This window comes from Ovis aries, chromosome 1, assembly GCF_016772045.2.
Source record: "Ovis aries strain OAR_USU_Benz2616 breed Rambouillet chromosome 1, ARS-UI_Ramb_v3.0, whole genome shotgun sequence".
NCBI classification, from domain to species: Eukaryota; Metazoa; Chordata; class Mammalia; order Artiodactyla; family Bovidae; genus Ovis; species Ovis aries.
Genome location: NC_056054.1, coordinates 53,891,623 through 53,908,781, shown reverse-complemented (window position 1 = coordinate 53,908,781; position 17,159 = coordinate 53,891,623). Strand labels below are relative to the sequence as shown.

General features: G+C 40.5%; 1 protein-coding gene across 2 annotated transcripts in view; it reads right to left on the bottom strand.

The window, feature by feature from the left end:
- Window positions 1–17,159, bottom strand: part of AK5 (adenylate kinase 5) — a 272,560-nt gene that overhangs the window by 106,489 nt on the left and 148,912 nt on the right. The gene's annotated exons all lie outside the window — the stretch shown is intronic.

Genomic DNA, 17,159 nt, shown 5'->3' with positions numbered 1-17,159 from the left:
CTTTTCTTAAACAAACAGACTCAGAGATGGAAAGGGCCTTCAGTTCAGTTCAGTAGCTCAGTAGTGTCCGACTCTTTGTGACCCCATGGAGCACTCCAGGCCTCCCTGTCCATCACCAACTCCTGGAGTTTACCCAAACTCATCTCCATTGAGTCGATGATGCCATCCAACCATCTCATCCTCTGTCATCACCTTCTCCTCCCGCCTTCGATCTTTCCCAGCATCAGGGTCTTTTCCAATGAGTCAGCTCTTTGCATCAGGTGGCCAAAGTATTGGACTTTCAGCTTCAACATCAGTCCTTTCAATGAACACCCAGGACTGATCTCCTTTAGGATGGATTGGTTGGATCTCTTTGCAGTCCAAGGGACTCTTAAGAGTCTTCTCCAACACTGCAGTTCAAAAGCATCAATTCTTTGGCACTCAGCTTTCTTTATAGTCCAACTCTCACATCCATACATGACTACTGGAAAAACCTTAGGAGGCATATCATTTTTCTACCCAGTACAAAAATCACTTTTTTTTTTTTTAGCACCTCTGAAGAATGGCTACCTAGAGTTTGTTTGAATATCATCAGTGAGGTATCCATGTGGATAACCATGGCTAGAAAACTCTTTCCTACAAAGATCTAAATTCCATCTTGGTAACCTGTATCTCTAGGATACGATTCTTTGCCATTGCCTTCTCCAATAGATAATACAGAAGTCTAATTCCCTCTTCTAAAATGATACAGTCCCTTATAGATGACAGGATTTCTTCACCAAACAGTTTTTCATTGAGCATGAGTCAGGTGCTGTGCAAGGCATTGGAAATAGCTGTGAACCAGACCACAAACCCCACCCACCATGGAGTGGACAGGCCATGCTCTCAGGAAAATGTGCTTCTCCACTTAGATATTTCTAGATCCTCCCACCACTTCTCATCTGATAGTTTTTAGATACCTCAGCATCCTGGCTACCTTCCTTGAAAACATATAAATTTAAAGAATTTCATCATTGCATGTAATTGTTTAAAATCCCTGTTCTCTGTTTATATTATTACATGTAATTTTTCAAAATCCCTGTTCTCTGTTTATAGTTTATAGAATGACAGACTTCTTCATTATATTTCCCTTTGAGATTTTTCTTTATTTTGTTCGTGGAGAAAATATTTCTGAATTGCCCTCCTATACTTTGTCAAGCAGGGCTTCCCAGGTGGTGCTAGTGGTGAAGAACCTGCCTGCCAATGCAAGAGACATGTATTCGATCCCTTGATCAGAAGATCCCCTGGAGGAGGGCATGGCAGCCCACTCTAGTATTCTTGCCTAGAGAGGTCCATGGACAGAGAAGCCTGTAGTCTATAGGGTCAAAAAGAGCCGGCATGACTGAAGTGACAGCATGCATGCACACATGCATGAGCTTTGTCAAGCATCATGCAAGGATTGAAGAATTATAGTGAAGTGGACATTGTCCAGGTGCCTAGGTATCATCTACCGGGGAGAAAGACATGTACACAAGTGGCCATAACACATGTGACCAGTGCTATGTCAGAAACAGGAATAGAGCTGGCAAAAGGAAGGCAAGTCTGCTGAAAGCTTTCAGGATGGCACTGGAATCCCAAGTCAGTTTTTACTATTTTATTATTCTTTTCCTATCTGTGCTATTATTTCATGTATTTTTGAAGGGAAGGGTCCTTCCAAACTCCTGAATAGTAAAGCTGTTGTTCTATATAGTATTTTCTATCTACATTCAAAAGAGGTTATGAGAAACTTACAGTAAATAATCATCATGTTAAGGCTTTATGTTTGCATAACTACAGGTTCAGCCCTTTTATATCTGATAGAATGGCTTGACATAAATTAGTTCTTTAATCTTCACATTATTTTCTTCATTCTATACATTTGGCAACTGAGGCTCAGAGAAGTAACTGGACGTGTCAGTATCACAAAGCCACTCAGTGGTAGAACCAGAACTCAAACCCATCCGGGACTCAAAGCTTGGGGCCTTTACTTACTTAGCCACAATCACCATTCCTAACAAAACAATGGATTTAACACAAAAATTCCCAAAACCTGCAGAAAAAGATAATTCATCAGTAGGGGGACAATGGTAACTCTGTTCCTTGGTAACCAGCTCCAAGGAGCAAAGGGCAACCTCATCACCTCATCACACTCCTTTCCTGCCACTGATCTTTAAGTCTGTGTAGGCCTGTGTTTGCTCTTAGGTTGGGTTTTCAGGGTTTGGGTACTGTTCCCAGCCTTGCTTCTGTAAACACCTTATATTCCCAGGTTATTTGGTTTCCCATTAATGACAATTTCCTGTCATTTAAGGCTCCAAGGCACATCAGATGACGAGTCACACATGAGTTCTATTTTCTTTCCTTTATCATGCAGAGGCACTATTGTGCTATCACAAATATTTTTATTTGCCTTCAGAATGACAGGGCATTCAAGGTTATTTTGGTTAATAAGATGTCACAGGAGCCCATGAAATTAATTATAAAAACCTGTCTAATAAGAATAATAGGGCTTTTGAAAAGGGAAAAACAGTCTCTACTGATCAATCTTTCATATGTTTTTACCCCTGGAATATATCCTGTTGCTTTAAAATAAGGGATTCTATCAATTCTTATTTCCTTCTGCAGAGATTTCTCCTTCAGTCCTATGATGAGGCATTCACTTTTATGTCTCAGAGCGTGGAAATATATTGAACTCCTGTTTTAGAATTGGTAACCTAAGCGACAGAATGCTGCTGTTTAGTGTTTAATATCTATACCGAAAATATGAAGGACATCCCTGAATTTGCAGTGTAGAATAGTGAAAATGCATCCTTATACAGTTAAAGGGATTTGAAAATGGGACTTGTCTTTCTTCTTACAGAATCAATTAGCTGCAAACTGTCCGTGGTTCATGGAGACAGGAAGGGCTGGCTGCCTAAACCTGATGCAGATATTTCTGTTTTAGTAATTGGGGAAAGCTGCTGTTGCTGCTGCTGCCAAGTCGCTTCAGATGTGTCTGACTCTGTGCGACCCCATAGACAGCAGCCTACCAGGCTCCTCTGTCCCTGGGATTCTCCAGGCAGGAATACTGGAGTGGGTTGCCATTTCCTTCTCCAATGCATGCACACATGCTAAGTCGCTTCAGTGATGTCCGACTCTGTGCGACTCTCTGACCCCAGGATTCTCTAGGCAATAATACTGGAGTGGGTTGCCATTTCCTTCTCCATGGGGAAAGCTAGACACATCTTTATGACCTTGTTCCTTTTCCCTCTCCAAAACGCCTGCTTTCATCCTTCCAATAGGCCACCAATAGTATTCATTGTCAAGTACAGGTGCTTGCTGCAGAGCTGAGAGGTAAAACTTGCCATTCCAGATTCCCAGCGTCAATCAGTTCTTGTAGGACTTGCTACAGAAACCTGACTTACCCATGAGAACAGGGCTCAGGGTGGCAGTTACAACTTGATAAAGCATCAAATTATGACCAGTGCTGTGCTGCTGAAATAAACTGCTTTGGAAATGGCACTATTTTATTTAAAAAATTTTCTTATTGGAGTATAGTTGCCTTACAATGTTGTGTTCATCTCTGCTGAACAGCAGAGTGAATCAGCTGTATGTCCACTTATATTCCCTCTTTTTTTTTGATTTCCTTCTCATTTAGTCACCACAGAGTACTGAGTAGAGTTCCCTGTGCTATACAGTAGGTTTTCAAGCTTCCCAGGTAGAGCTAGTGGTAAAGAACCCGCCTGAAACGCAGGAGGCATAAGAGATGCGGGTTCACTTTCTGGGTGGGAAAGATGGCCTGGAGGAGGGCATGGCAACCCACTCCAGTATTCTTGCCTGGAGAATCGCATGGACAGAGGAGCCTGGAGGGCTACCCAACTGAAGTGATCGAGCACAACAGCGCACAGTAGTGTGTTCATGTCAGTCCCGACCTCCCAACTCACCCCATTCTCCCTTTTCCCCCTGGGTCCACATGATTGTCCTTTACATCTGTGTCTCTGTATCTGCTTTGGAAGGAGCTTCATCCGTAGGAAGGGCGCTACTTTAAAACAGTTTTACCCATGCAACCTAACACAGGTTTTGACTTAGTATAATATTTCTTAATCTAGAAGCTGAAGATAACTATGGAAGTTCTTTTTGAAATTGACACACACATTGAAGTCTGCTATTTGTTCTGACCAGGGAATGTGGCACTGTGATTTTAGTCCATGAGTCTATTTTGGTCTTGACACTGTCCCTGCCACAGTACAGTAGACACAAAAGAAGTACAAGACAGGGACCCACTCTCAAGAAGGAAAGAAGAAGAGAAAATGGCCTACTGTGTCAGGTGCTTTTACACAGATCATCTCTTTTGATCCAAATAGCCTCGGGGTATTATGCCCATTTTTATAGATGAAGAAACTCAGGCTTGAAGTGGTTAAGTAACCTGCAACCCATAGGTATGCTCCTGAGTTTGAACTAAGTTTGAACTGAGTCTGTCTGGCTGCACAGTCACGCTCTTTCTCATGATGGATGCATGTAGGAGACACGCAGGGAGCAGTGTGAGTGAGCGCATGGTGGAATACAAAGTTTCGCATCAAGTGCTCAGACAGGGCGTAAACCTCAAGTGCTTTGGGTGTTCAGTGGGATAGGCAAGAAATGAATGTGTACTCTAATTATAAGAGAAGGAAGAAGAAGAGGATTTGAAATGATCCTATAGGATTGCTAAGATCAACTATTCTTTTTAATGGAGAGCTGGTTTGAATTTGTGACATAGAGTTATATTTTTAAAGAAGATGAATGTACTTCCAGTTCCTCTGGGCTTTTCCCCCTGTCATCTGTCCACTTCCCTTTCTATTCTTGGTCCACCATCTTTTATGCTGCTAATGCTCTGATCTGTTAGTGTCAATAAATTTGGTAAAACTCTATTATTGCATGAAGTGAACTATGGACAATTCCTGTGCCTTGTGGGAGTTCCACAGTTTCCTCTGTATCTTTAGTGCAAAGAAGAGTGTCTGGCACCTCTGGGACACCCAAGTAACATTTGCTAAACAAATGGAAAAAGTTAAGAGGATCACTTGGTCAAAACAAAGTTCCAGGCACTAATGTCAAATGGGCTCTCAGTCGCTATATGAGTCAAATCCTGTTAGGTTTCCTTAGTTCATGCTTTGAGGGACTACACAATATTTCAGTCCTCTACTTCAAATCTTGGACTCTTAATAGATGGTTTTGCCTCATCAACGTCCTACCATTAAACATTCAAACCCATACTCCTATCTGATCGATATCCATGCATGTGGTCCCTCTTCTAACCCCAGTTTCTCCACCTGTGCTTTTTTTTTCTTTGTAAATTTTATTTTTTACGTATTTATTTATGGTTGCACTTCATTGCAGCACTCGAACTCTCAGTTGCAGCATGTGGGATCTAGTTCCCCCACCAGGAACTGACCTGGTCCACCTGCAGTGAGAGTGCAGAGTCTTAACCACTGGACCACCAGGCAAGTCCCACTCCATCTCTGCAAACCAATACAATATTGTAAAGTAAAAAAAAAAAAAAGAAACAAGGAAAACAACAACAACAACAAAACAAAACCCTGTGTTTTAGTTCCTCCTGCTTTCAGAGGAGGCTCCCCCTCTCTTGTCTATTTTCCAGCTAATGAATGAGTGGATCTGTTCTACGAGTTTTTAAACACGTTCAAGTGTCTTCTATTACAAACAAACAAGACTGCATCCCCAGTAGCTCTTTGGAAGGCCAACAATGTCTTCCAGGTTTCTATATACAATGGACATTTTCCATCCTCCCTTCTCTTAATCTTCGAATCAACACTTAACACTCTCTGCTCTTTGAAATACTGTTCCCTTTGGCTTTTAGAGTACCACATTCTGCTGATTTTGCTCCTGTCTCATTAACAACTTCTTTCACATCTTTTTTGCTGCCTCTTCTTGCCCTAACTGGAGAATCCCATGGACAGAGGAGCCTGGCAGGCTACAGTCTTTGAGGTCTCAGAGAATCCAACACAACTGAATGAGTTTCACTTCACCTCCGCTACCCAGCCTTTCAATTTACTCATTGCTCAGCTTTAGATCCTCTTCTCTTCTCAGTTCTGATCTTTTTCTCCAAGTATCTCATCTCCACTTAGTTTCAAGCTCTACCTATATTCGGAAGCTCACAAATTTATATGCCCAGCCCAGATTTTTCCTCTAAGCACCAGACCTGTGTTTTTAATTCTTCACTAGAATTCTCTCCTTGGATACATCAAAGCACTTAAACTTAGCATATCTAACTAAAATTACACTCATGCTCTTTCCTTATAGAACTGGTGTTTTCTTAGTGTTTTTTCTCAGTGAAAGTCACCAGCCAGCGGTACAAGTTAAAAACGCACGCATCATCTTCAACAGCTCATTCCCCTTTGGCTCTCATTTCCATCCCAACCTGAAGTCCTGTTGATTTTACCTGACAAGTACCTCCCAGATTCATCACTCTCTGTCCACCTCCTCCAGGACTCCACTGTAAGGTACCATTCATGGTCTCTTTGTCTGGATCACTGAGCATTCCCTTAGACTTCCTAGAGCCATTCTTGCCTTCCTCCAAAGTGTTCTTCACATTGCAGTGAGAACAATCTTTTTTTAAAAAACACAAATAAAATGTTAACATACCCTTCTCTACCTCAAACAAAACAAAACAATTCTTTAGTGCTTCCCATTGCTCTTAGGATAAAATCAAAACACCTACTTGCTCTAGTGGTAAAGAATCCGCTGCCAGTGCAGGAGACGTAAGAGATGCAGGTTCAATTACTGGGTCAGTTCAATCCCCTGGAGAAGGAAATGGCAACCCACTCCAGTGCTCTTGCCTGGATAATTCCATAGGTAGAGGAGGCTGGTGGGCTATGGTCCACAGGATTGCAAAGAGTCGGACCTGATTGAAACGACTTAGCACAGCACAGCATCTGCTCTACAAAGCCCCCCTCTCCAGGCTCATCTCACACCCACTTCTCCTTTACCTTACAGTCTAGTCACACTGGCCTTCCAGATGCCATGCTTCTTCCTGCTTATACAGGCTATTCCTCTTTCTGAACATCCCTGTACCCCTCAAACTTTCCAGTTCTTTCACTTTCTCACACATACCTGGGACCTCTTAGCTCATTTTTCAGATCTTAACTCAAGCATTGCTTGCCTTAGAAAAGCTTCTCCTCACCTCACTGACCATATCTATGTGCTATACCATGTACTCAATATTTTAAGTTTATTTTATATTGAAGTATAGTTGATTACCAATGTTGTGTTTGTTTCAGGGGTACAGCAAAGTGATTCAGTTATACATATACATGTATCTATTCTTTTTCAAATTCTTTCCCCATTTAGGTTGTTACAGAGCATTAAGCAGAGTTTCCTGTGTTATACAGTAGGGTCCTTGCTGGTTATCTATTCAATTATTTGAAATTATTTGTTTATTTAGTTAGTTACACTGGGTCTTCGTCGTTGCATACAGGCTTTCTCTAGTTGCAGTAAGCGGGTCTACTCTTTGTTGCGATGCGTGGCCTTCTCATTGTCCTGGCTTCTCTTGTTGCACAGCACGAGCTCTAAGCATGTGGGCTTCATCACAGGCTCTAGAGCACAGTTGAGGTGGTTGTGGTGCACGCTCTGTGGCATGTGGAATTTCCCCAGAGCAGGGATTGATCCCATATCGCCTGCACTGACAGGTGGATTTCTATCCATTGTGTCACCAGCAAAGTCCTTGGTTATCTATTTTAAATGTAGTTTGTACATGTCAACCCTAAACTCCCAATCCACCCCTCCCCCAACCCTTCCCCCAAGTTTATTCTCTAAGTGTTTGAGTCTGTTTCTGTTTGGTAAATAATTTCAAATGTATCATTTTTTTTTAAGATTCAGCATATAAGTGATAGCATATGATATTTGTCTTTCTCTGACTTACTTCACTTAGTATGATAATCTCCGGGTCCATTCATGTTTCTGAAAATGGCATTACTTCATTCTTTTTTATGGCTGAGTAATACTCATTGTATATATGTACCATGACTTCTTTATCCATTCATCTGTCAATGAACATTTAAGTTGCTTCTGTGTCTTGGATAGTGTAAACAGAGCTGCAATGAGCATTGGGGTGCATGTATTCTTATGGATGGTGTTTTACTCCAGATAAATGTCTAGGAGTGGGACGGCTGGATCATAAGGAGCTCTGTTTTCAGTTCTTAAGGAATCTCTATATTGTTCTCCATAGTGGCTGTACCAATTTACATTCCCACCAACAGTATAGAAGGGTTCCCTTTTCTCCACACCCTCTCCAGCATTTATTGTTTGTAGAATTTTTGATGATGGCCATTCTGATTTGTGTGAGATGGTATCTCATAGTTTTGACTTGCATTTCTCTAATAACTAGTGATGTTGAGAATCATTTCATGTGCCTCTTGGCCAGCCTCCTTTGGAAAAATGTCTAGATCTTTTGTCTATTTTTTGAATGGGTTGTTTGTGTTTTTGATATTGAGCCACATGAGCTATTTGTAAATTTTGGAGATTAACCCCTTGTTGCTTACATCATTTGCAAATATTTTCTCCCATTCTGTGGGTTGTCTTCTTGTTTTATTTTTTTATTTTTTTAATGGTTTCTTTTGCTATGCAAAAATTTTTGAGTTTAATTAGGCTCCATTTTTTTAGTTTGTTTTTATTTCCATTACTTTTTGTTGTTCAGCCCCTCAGTCATGTCTGACTCTTTTTAACCCCATGGACTGCAGCACGCCAGGCTTCCCTGTCCTTCACCATCTCCCAGAGCTTGCTCAAACTCATGTCCATTGAATTGGTGATGTCATCCAAACATCTTTTCCTCTGTCATCCCCTTCCCATCCTGCTTTCAATCATTCCCAGCATCGGGGTCTTTTCAAATGAGTCGGCCCTTTGCATCAGGTGCCCAAAGTATTGGAGCTTCAGCCTCAGCATGAGTTCCTCCAATGAATATTCCAGATTGATTTCCTTTAGGATTGACTGGTTCAATCTCCTTGCAGTCCAAGGGACTCCCAAGAGTCTTCTCCAACACCACAGTTAAAAAGTATCAATCTTTGGTGCTCAGCCTTCTTTATGGTCCAACTCTCACATCCATACATGGCCACTGGAAAAACCACAGCTTTGACTATATGAAACTTTGTCAGTAGGAGACAAATTGAAAGAGATATTGCTGTGATTTATGTCAAAGAGTGTTCTGCTTATGTTTCTCTCTAAGAGTTTTATAGTCTCTGGTCTTACATTTAGATCTTTAATCCATTTTGAGTTTGTTTCTGTGTATGGTATTAAAAAATGCTCGAATTTTTTTTTTTTTTTAACAAATAGCCTTCCAGTTTTCCTAGTACAATTTATTGTAGAGACTGTCTTTTCTCCATTGTATGGTCTTGCTTTCTATGTCAGACATTAATTGACCATAGGTGTGTGGGGGTTATTTCTGGGCTTTTTATCCTGTTCTATTGGTCTATATTCCTGTTTTTGTGCCAGTACTATACTGTTTTGATGACTGTAGATTTGTAGTATAGTCCAAAGTCAGGGAGCTGATTCTTCCAGCTCAGTTTTTCTTTCTCAAGATTGCCTTGGTTATTTTGGGTCAATTTGTGTCTCCATACAATTTTAAGATTTTTAAGTTCTAGTTCTGTGAAAAATGCCAGTGGTAATTTGATAGGGATTGCACTGAATCTGTAGATTGCCTTGTGTAGTATAATCATTTTGACAACATTGATTCTTCCAACCAAGAACATAATATATCTCTCCATCTGTTTGTGTCATCTTTTATTTCTTTCATCAGTATCTTATAGTTTTCTGAGCATATGTCTTTTGCCTCCTTAGGTAGTTTTTTTCTTAGGTATTTTATTCTTTTTGATGAGATGGTAAATGGGATTGTTTCCTTAATTACTCTTTCTGATCTTTCATTGTTAGTGTATAGAAATGCAAAAGATTTCTTTGTATTAGTTTTGTATTCTGCAACTTGAGCAAATTCATTGATGAGCTCTAGTAGCAGTTCTGGTAGCATCTTTAGGATATTCTATGTATAGTATCATGTCATCTGCAAACAATAACGGTTTTACTTCTTTTTCAGTTTGGATTCCATTTATTTCTTTTTTCGTCTCTGATTGCCATGTTTAGGACTTCCAAAACTATATTGAATAAAAGTGGTAAGAGTGGACATTCTTGTCCTGTTCTGGGTCTTAGAGGAAATGTTTTCAGCTTTTCATAGTTCAGTAGGATGTTAACTGTAGGTTTGTTATATATGGCCTTTATTATGTTGAAGTAGGTTCCCTCTGTGCCCACTTTCTGAAGAGTTTTTTTTTTAATCATAAATGTCTGTTGAATTTTGTCAAAAGCTTTTCCTGCATCTGTTGAGATGATCATATAATTTTTATTCTTCAATTTGTTGATGTGGTGTATCACACTGATTGGTTGTGGATACTGAAAAATTCTTGCATCCCTGGGGTAAATCCCACTTGAGCACACACATGGCACTATGTACTTCTTCTCCCAAACAGCACAGTTTTAATTTTCTATTTATGTGATTATTCTATTATCTATTTCTACCTGTAAGAGCAATGAGAGTAGGAACGGTATCTTCTTTTGCTCACTGTATATTTTCAGTAACTCACATAAGAGTCTGGCACATCAAATATTCTCTATATGAGTTGAATGAATAATTTAAAAAGGTGAAGTCATGGGCTTAGCTGAAGCAGTTGTGTGGTGTGAGAAGAGGGATCCTCCCACTCCTGACACAGCCTTTAAGTCATCTGGATGGTTTTTAAACAGAATGAGTATGTAACAGTGTTAAACATATTCTTCCTTCCTTGAAAGCTGGCATTAAACAAACAACAAAAAAAGGAACTGGGTGAACACACTATTTTAAAGGGAGGGCAGAGTAAGGAAAACCATGCTGGGAGAAGGAGGTAGAGAAATAATGGCCACAGAGTGGCATAAACCAAGGCACCCAAGTGTTTTGAGAAAGAAATGCAAGCTGGTGTCTTGAGCCCCAGACATTGTAGGAACTAGGAAATATTCTCCTGACTTGGCAGTAATGAGATGACTTCTAAAGCTCTCTTAGGGGAACAAATAGGCAGAAACTGGTTTATAGGACAGAATGAGGGGTGAGGGCATAGAAGCAGGGGAGCTGACTTCTCTTTAGCCAAATTTAGTGCTGAAGGAAAGGGTAGAGGAAAGACAGTATCCAGTGTGGCCTTTCTATGACATTTGGCAATGTTAATGGCCTTCTTCCTTCCAAGTGGGGATGGTGCGTGGGTTGGTAGATAGAGAAGAAAGATACTGTGAAGATGAGAGCTTTTAGAAAGATGAAGCAGTACCAGTTAATGGAGTAAAAGTTCGAGGGCAGATGGAAAGAATGGGACCAAAGGCTTGGGCAAATGATGAGTCTAGAAACACTCTGTTGTTAGCAGCATATACACTATAAATTGGTTATGTCTTCTTGGAGTATTGACCCCATTATCATCAGGTACCACTCTTCTTTATGCCTGATAAGTTTTCTTGCTTTGAAATTTGCCCTGTCTGAAATTAATATAGCTATTTTTGCTTTCTTTTATTTAGTGCTAAAAGATACATCTTTCTCTATTCCTTTTTGTTAATCTATATGTATCCTTATATTTAAGAAAAGTTTCTTGCAGATAGCATGTGGGCTTCCCTGTGGCTCAGCGGTAAATTTAAAATCTGCCTGCAATATAGGAGATGCGGATTTGATCCTTTGGTTGGGAATATTCCCTGGAGAAGGAAATGGCAACCCACTCCAGTATGCTAGCCTGGAAAATGCCATGGACAGAGGAACCTGGCAGGCTACAGTCTGTGGGGATGTAGTAGAGTCAGACATGACTTAGTGACTGAACAATAATGAAGACAGCATGTGGCTGGTCTTTTTTTGATTGGTTTTGAAAATCTGTCTTTTAATTGGAGTATTTAGATCACTGATATTTAAAGTGTCTGCTGATTTAACTGGATTCATCTAGCATTTGTTACTATTTTCTATATATCGCCCATGTTCTTTGCTGCTTCTTTTAATCTCCAAACTTTTTCTGCCTTTGTATCTTTAGTTAAGCATTTTATATGATTCCATTTTCACTCCTTCCTTAGCATATCAATTATGTTTCTTTTTTTAATTTATTTTTTTAATTGAAGGATAATTGCTTTACAAAATTTTGTTGTTTTCTGTCAAACCTCAACATGAACCAACTATAGGTATACATATATCCCCTCCTTTTTGAATCTCCCTCCCATCTCCAGCCCCATCCCACCCCTCTAGGTTGATACAAAGCCCCTGTTTGAGTTTCCTGAGCCATACGCAAATTCCCATTGGCTATCTATTTTAAATACAGGATATAAGTGTTAATTTTTAAATTTATTATTTTTTTCACTTTACAATACTGTATTGGTTTTGCCATACATTGACATAAATCTGCCACAGGTGTACATGAGTTCCCAATCCTGAACCCCTCTCCCACCACCCTCCCCATATCATCTCTGTGGGTCATCCCAGTGCACCAGCCCCAAGTGTCCTGTATCCTGTATCGAACCTAGACTGGCGACTCATTTCTTACATGATAGTATACATGTTTAAATGCCATTTTCCAAAATCATCCCACCCTCTCCCTAAAAAGTGGTTGCTCTAGAAATTGCAATACCCATTTAAACTAATCCAAATCCACTTTCAAATAAGCAGACAGTACAAGTACCTTATAATAACAAAATATTCCTCATTCCTCCCTTCCATCCTTTGTTGTCATTCATTTCACTAATATGTAAACATACATAATAAAATACGTTGTGGCTATTATTGTTTTTAACTTGTCATTATCTGTTAGATCAATTAAGAATAAGAAAAATAAGTTTTTATTTTACTTTCACTTATCCATTCTCTGATACTTTTCTTTTCTTTATGTAGATCTGAATTTCTGACCCATATAATTTTCATTCTCTCTAAAGAACTTCTTTTAGCATTTCTTGCAAGGCAGGTCTACTGGTAACAAATTGCCTCAATTTCCGTCTGAGAGTTTTTATTTCTCTTTCATTTTTGAAGGATAATTTTACAGGATACTAAAGCCTAGGCTTTTTTTTTTTTTCCTTTCAACACTTGAAGTAGAAAAACTAGAAATCATTTTTTTGACTTTTCAAAAAATGGGCATTTTTTGAGCACATATTGTGTGTTGGCTGAGTAACAGGAGAGCAGAACACAATGCAAGAGGATATTAGAATGCAGGGGCTCGTGGGCCCCCCAAGAAGGTGAGCCTGACATGGGGCGAGAAGGGCTTCCTCGAGGAGGAGTGTGGTCCTGATGGACCATGAGTGGAGGTTATCCGGCACAGGGGTGATGGGGCTGCAGAAGCTTCCACATGGAGGAAAGAGACTTCACAAAGCACAACCCCCGCTTAGGGGAACTGCAAATGACTTGGTGTGGCTGGCACATGCCGTGTGTTTTGGTGATTGGCAAGGGATGAGTTGGGGAAGGAGGTGATGTAAGGGCTAATTTGAAAGTTCCCATGTCTACTGATAAGCGTTCTGATTTAATTCTGACATCAATGAAGGGCCATGAAGAGTTTTAAGCAGTGGGATATGCTGACTGACTTGGCTTTTAAGCAAGATGATTTTCGTGGGCGAGGAGCCTGGGGAAGGGAGGCTGGTTTGGACACTCTCCGCGGTCCTGGGGAAGAAGGGTGAGGGTGTAAACCAGGGCAGCGGCGGTGGAGCTGGAGAGGGAAGGAGTGACGCCTGCACAGGAAAACGGACCTGCTGACCAGCTTTCTGATCACCCTGCTGTAGGGAGGGAGAGAAAGGAAGGAGACTAGGAAGACGCCCTTGTCTCTGGCTTGGGCAGCTGGGAGGATGGTGGTATCATTCACAGAAATAGGGGAAACAGAAGGAAGAACAGATTTTGTGGGGGAAGACAGTGAGTTCAGTTTTGGACGTTCTGAGTTTGAGATGCACGTGGGAAATCCAACCAGTGCTGTTTAGCAGGCAGACATAGGCATTGGAAGCTCACCAGGGGACTCTGAATGAAGCTGAACTCATGCCTGTGGTCGAGCTTCTCAAAGGATAACGTGTGCAGTGAGGAGCGAAGGTTCCCTTTGCCAGGATGCTGGGGATGCTCATATTGAAGTAACGCACCAACAGAGGAGAGTTCACAAGAAAACCAAGAAAGAGTGGACCAAGAAGTGAGAGGAGTGTGAGAGAGAGAACAGTGGGGGCAAGAGCTTTGCAGTCCAGGCTGGCTTGGTGCTCACTAAACACTTAAGTAAGCTCCATTTTTCAGCCTCCTTAGACACAGGCAGAGTCAGTGACAGGGGATGTCTCATGATCGTGGGAGGAAGAAATATGCAGTTAAGAGCAAGTTTTCACCACTCCCCCAGCCCCATGCTTTTCCCCTTCTTATCCACGGCCCCTTTGGATGTCTCTCTGGAAGGAAAAGACTCAAATTTTGATGGTTTTTGTTTTAAAACTATAAGCTCCATTAGTTTGCTCTTCTTTCCTTTTTAAAAAATTTTTAAAAAGAAATTTATGGCATGCTGAATCTTAGTTCCCTGACCGGAGGCTGAGCCCATGCCCCTTGCTGCGGAAGCATGGAGTCTCAGCCACTGGATTACCAGCGAAGTCCCCTGAGTTTTATTTGTTACTAAAGCAGAGCCTCATCTATCTTCCCTGATTCCAGCTCTGCAGTCGGACGGCTGTGTTGGAATTCTGTCTTTACCTCTTGCCAGGTGTGTGACTTTAAGTAAACTTCTGAATTCCTTTACAGTTTCCTTATCAGTGAAATTGGGATAATGATATCAATCTCATGTAACTGTCTTGGGATAAAATGTAATAAATGTGAAGCATTTAGAACAGTATTAAATACTATAGAAATGTTAGAAACCAATAGGACAGTGTCAAGAGGTGGAGATGGTTTACAGCCATGGTCAGCAACCTACGCTGCTGCTGCTAAGTTGCTTCAGTAGTGTCAGACTCTGTGTGACCCCATAGACAGCAGCCCATCAAGCTTCCCCGTCCCTGGGATTCTCCAGGCAAGAATACTGGAGTGGGTTGCCATTTCCTTCTCTAATGCATGCATGCATGCTAAGTCGCTTAAGTCGTGACCAACTCTGTGTGACCCTATGGACAGCAGCCCATCAAGCTCCTCTGTCCTCGGGATTCTCCAGGCAAGAATACTGGAGTGGGCTGCCATTTCCTCCTCCAATGCAACGAATGGCCACAGGCCAAATCCACTCTGCTGACTGTAAACAGCGTCTTCGTTAAGAATGGGCTTTACATTTTCCAATAGTCAAATCACAAGAAAATATGTGGAATTCAAATTTCGGTGACCATAAATAAAGTTTTACTGGAACACAGCCACACTTTTAAGTAGAGTTGTGGCTGCTTTTGCATTACTGTCACAGGAGTGGATCAAAGGGAGAAAAGGTCAAGAAAGATGATGAAAAAGCATTAAGTGGAATTGGCAATAGACTGTAAGTGACCTTGATAATGGCCTTATTTGAAATGTGAAAGCATAAACTAGCTTTTGGTGCCAGACTGATCATAGTTTGATTCCTGACTCTACTACTTGTTAGCTGTGTGGTCTTGGGAAGTCATTTAAGCTCTCTGAGTTTTAGTTTAACACAGCTTCCTTCTTAAGTTATTGGAAAGATGAGCAATGATGTATATAAACCATAAAACACAGCATCTGACTTATTGGAGGTACTCAGAAAAGGCAAGCACCTGACTTATTGAATCTGTTGCCCTTCCCTACCAAACTATTAGGTAATACCTTTTCACTTTTAATAGTTTATTTTTGTCTTTAGTATTTTGTGTTCTCTATGTTTTACATTTTATGCCAAGTCTTTGCTCAAATCTCACCTCTTTAATGAGACCATCCTAGTTAATATTGACTCTCCTAGTTAATACTATAATCTGTCCCTATTCCAGCATTCCTAACCTTCCTACCTTGTTCTTTTTTTTTTTTTTTTCCCCTTCTCATAGCACATATCAATCTAGGATATTTACTCATTTACTAACATGTTTCTTGTATACTATCTTCCCCACCTAGATGGACGCTCCTTGTCTGTTTTATACAATTAGATATTCCAAAGTAGTACCTGACACATAGTAGGTGCTCTATTAATATTTGCTAAATGAAAAAAGAATAGGTGAAGGGTTTTTTTTTTCCTGTTCAGGACATAATGTGCTCCTTCGTTCTGGGGACTTGTCTTTTCTCATCTCTGTGAAATTCTCAACCATTATCTGTTAACACGAAGCTCTATTCCCTCCACTCAATCCTCCTTCTGGAACTCCTTTTAGGACATGTTGACCTAACCATTCCTCAGTGTCTCCCAAGTTCTTTCTTTGACAAGAAGAACTCTCTTTTAGCTCTCTGTTTTATTCTAAGGAAATTTTCTCAGCTCTAGCATTGTCTCTTTTTAGCTGTGTCTAGTCTACTAGACATGATTTCTATTGCAATGACAATATTTTTTTGTGCCTAGAATTTCTATTTCTTCCTCACTATTCCTTTTTGCCTCTTGCTTTCCATTCTTTCCCATATTTGTTTCAAGACTTCTAATCTTCCCTTTATCTCTTTGGATATTTTAAATATTCCTTGATTAAGATTTCTTTCAGATTTTTCTCTTCTGTCTAGTCCTTGGGGTGTGAACCCTTCATTTGTTTAATCAGCTGGATTTCATGCTATGGTTCATTTCTTGGTGCAGTCTATAATTTTAGGTGGTGAGCTCACTTTTTATAGTGGTTGTTTGGCATTTGCCTCTGCTGAGGTCTTAAGAGTCAGCAACTGAAAAGGCTCCAAAAATTCATCACTGAATGGCCTGTCTTTGGAGACTGAGGATGGTGGGTGGCAGAGGGCAGGTTTAGGGAAACTGCCCTGAGTTCACAAGCTCCACTGAGAAACTATTTGTGTAACCGCATGCAAATTACTCTTGGAGTCTTAATTCTCTTATCTATGAAATAAAGATAATAATTCCTATTTCCTAGAGATGTTGTGGGGAATTAGTGAGATAATCAAGTTAAGGAACCTAGCCCAATGTTTAGTATATACGAAGTGCTTAATAAACGCTAAAAGATATTTTAAATACTTGTCAATATCTTCTCCTTGCTTTGTGATGTAAGGGAAGAAACGTAATGCCTGTGAAAATAATTTCTGAATACGTATGTGAAACAGAGAAACAGCCATTACATTTGGACACTGG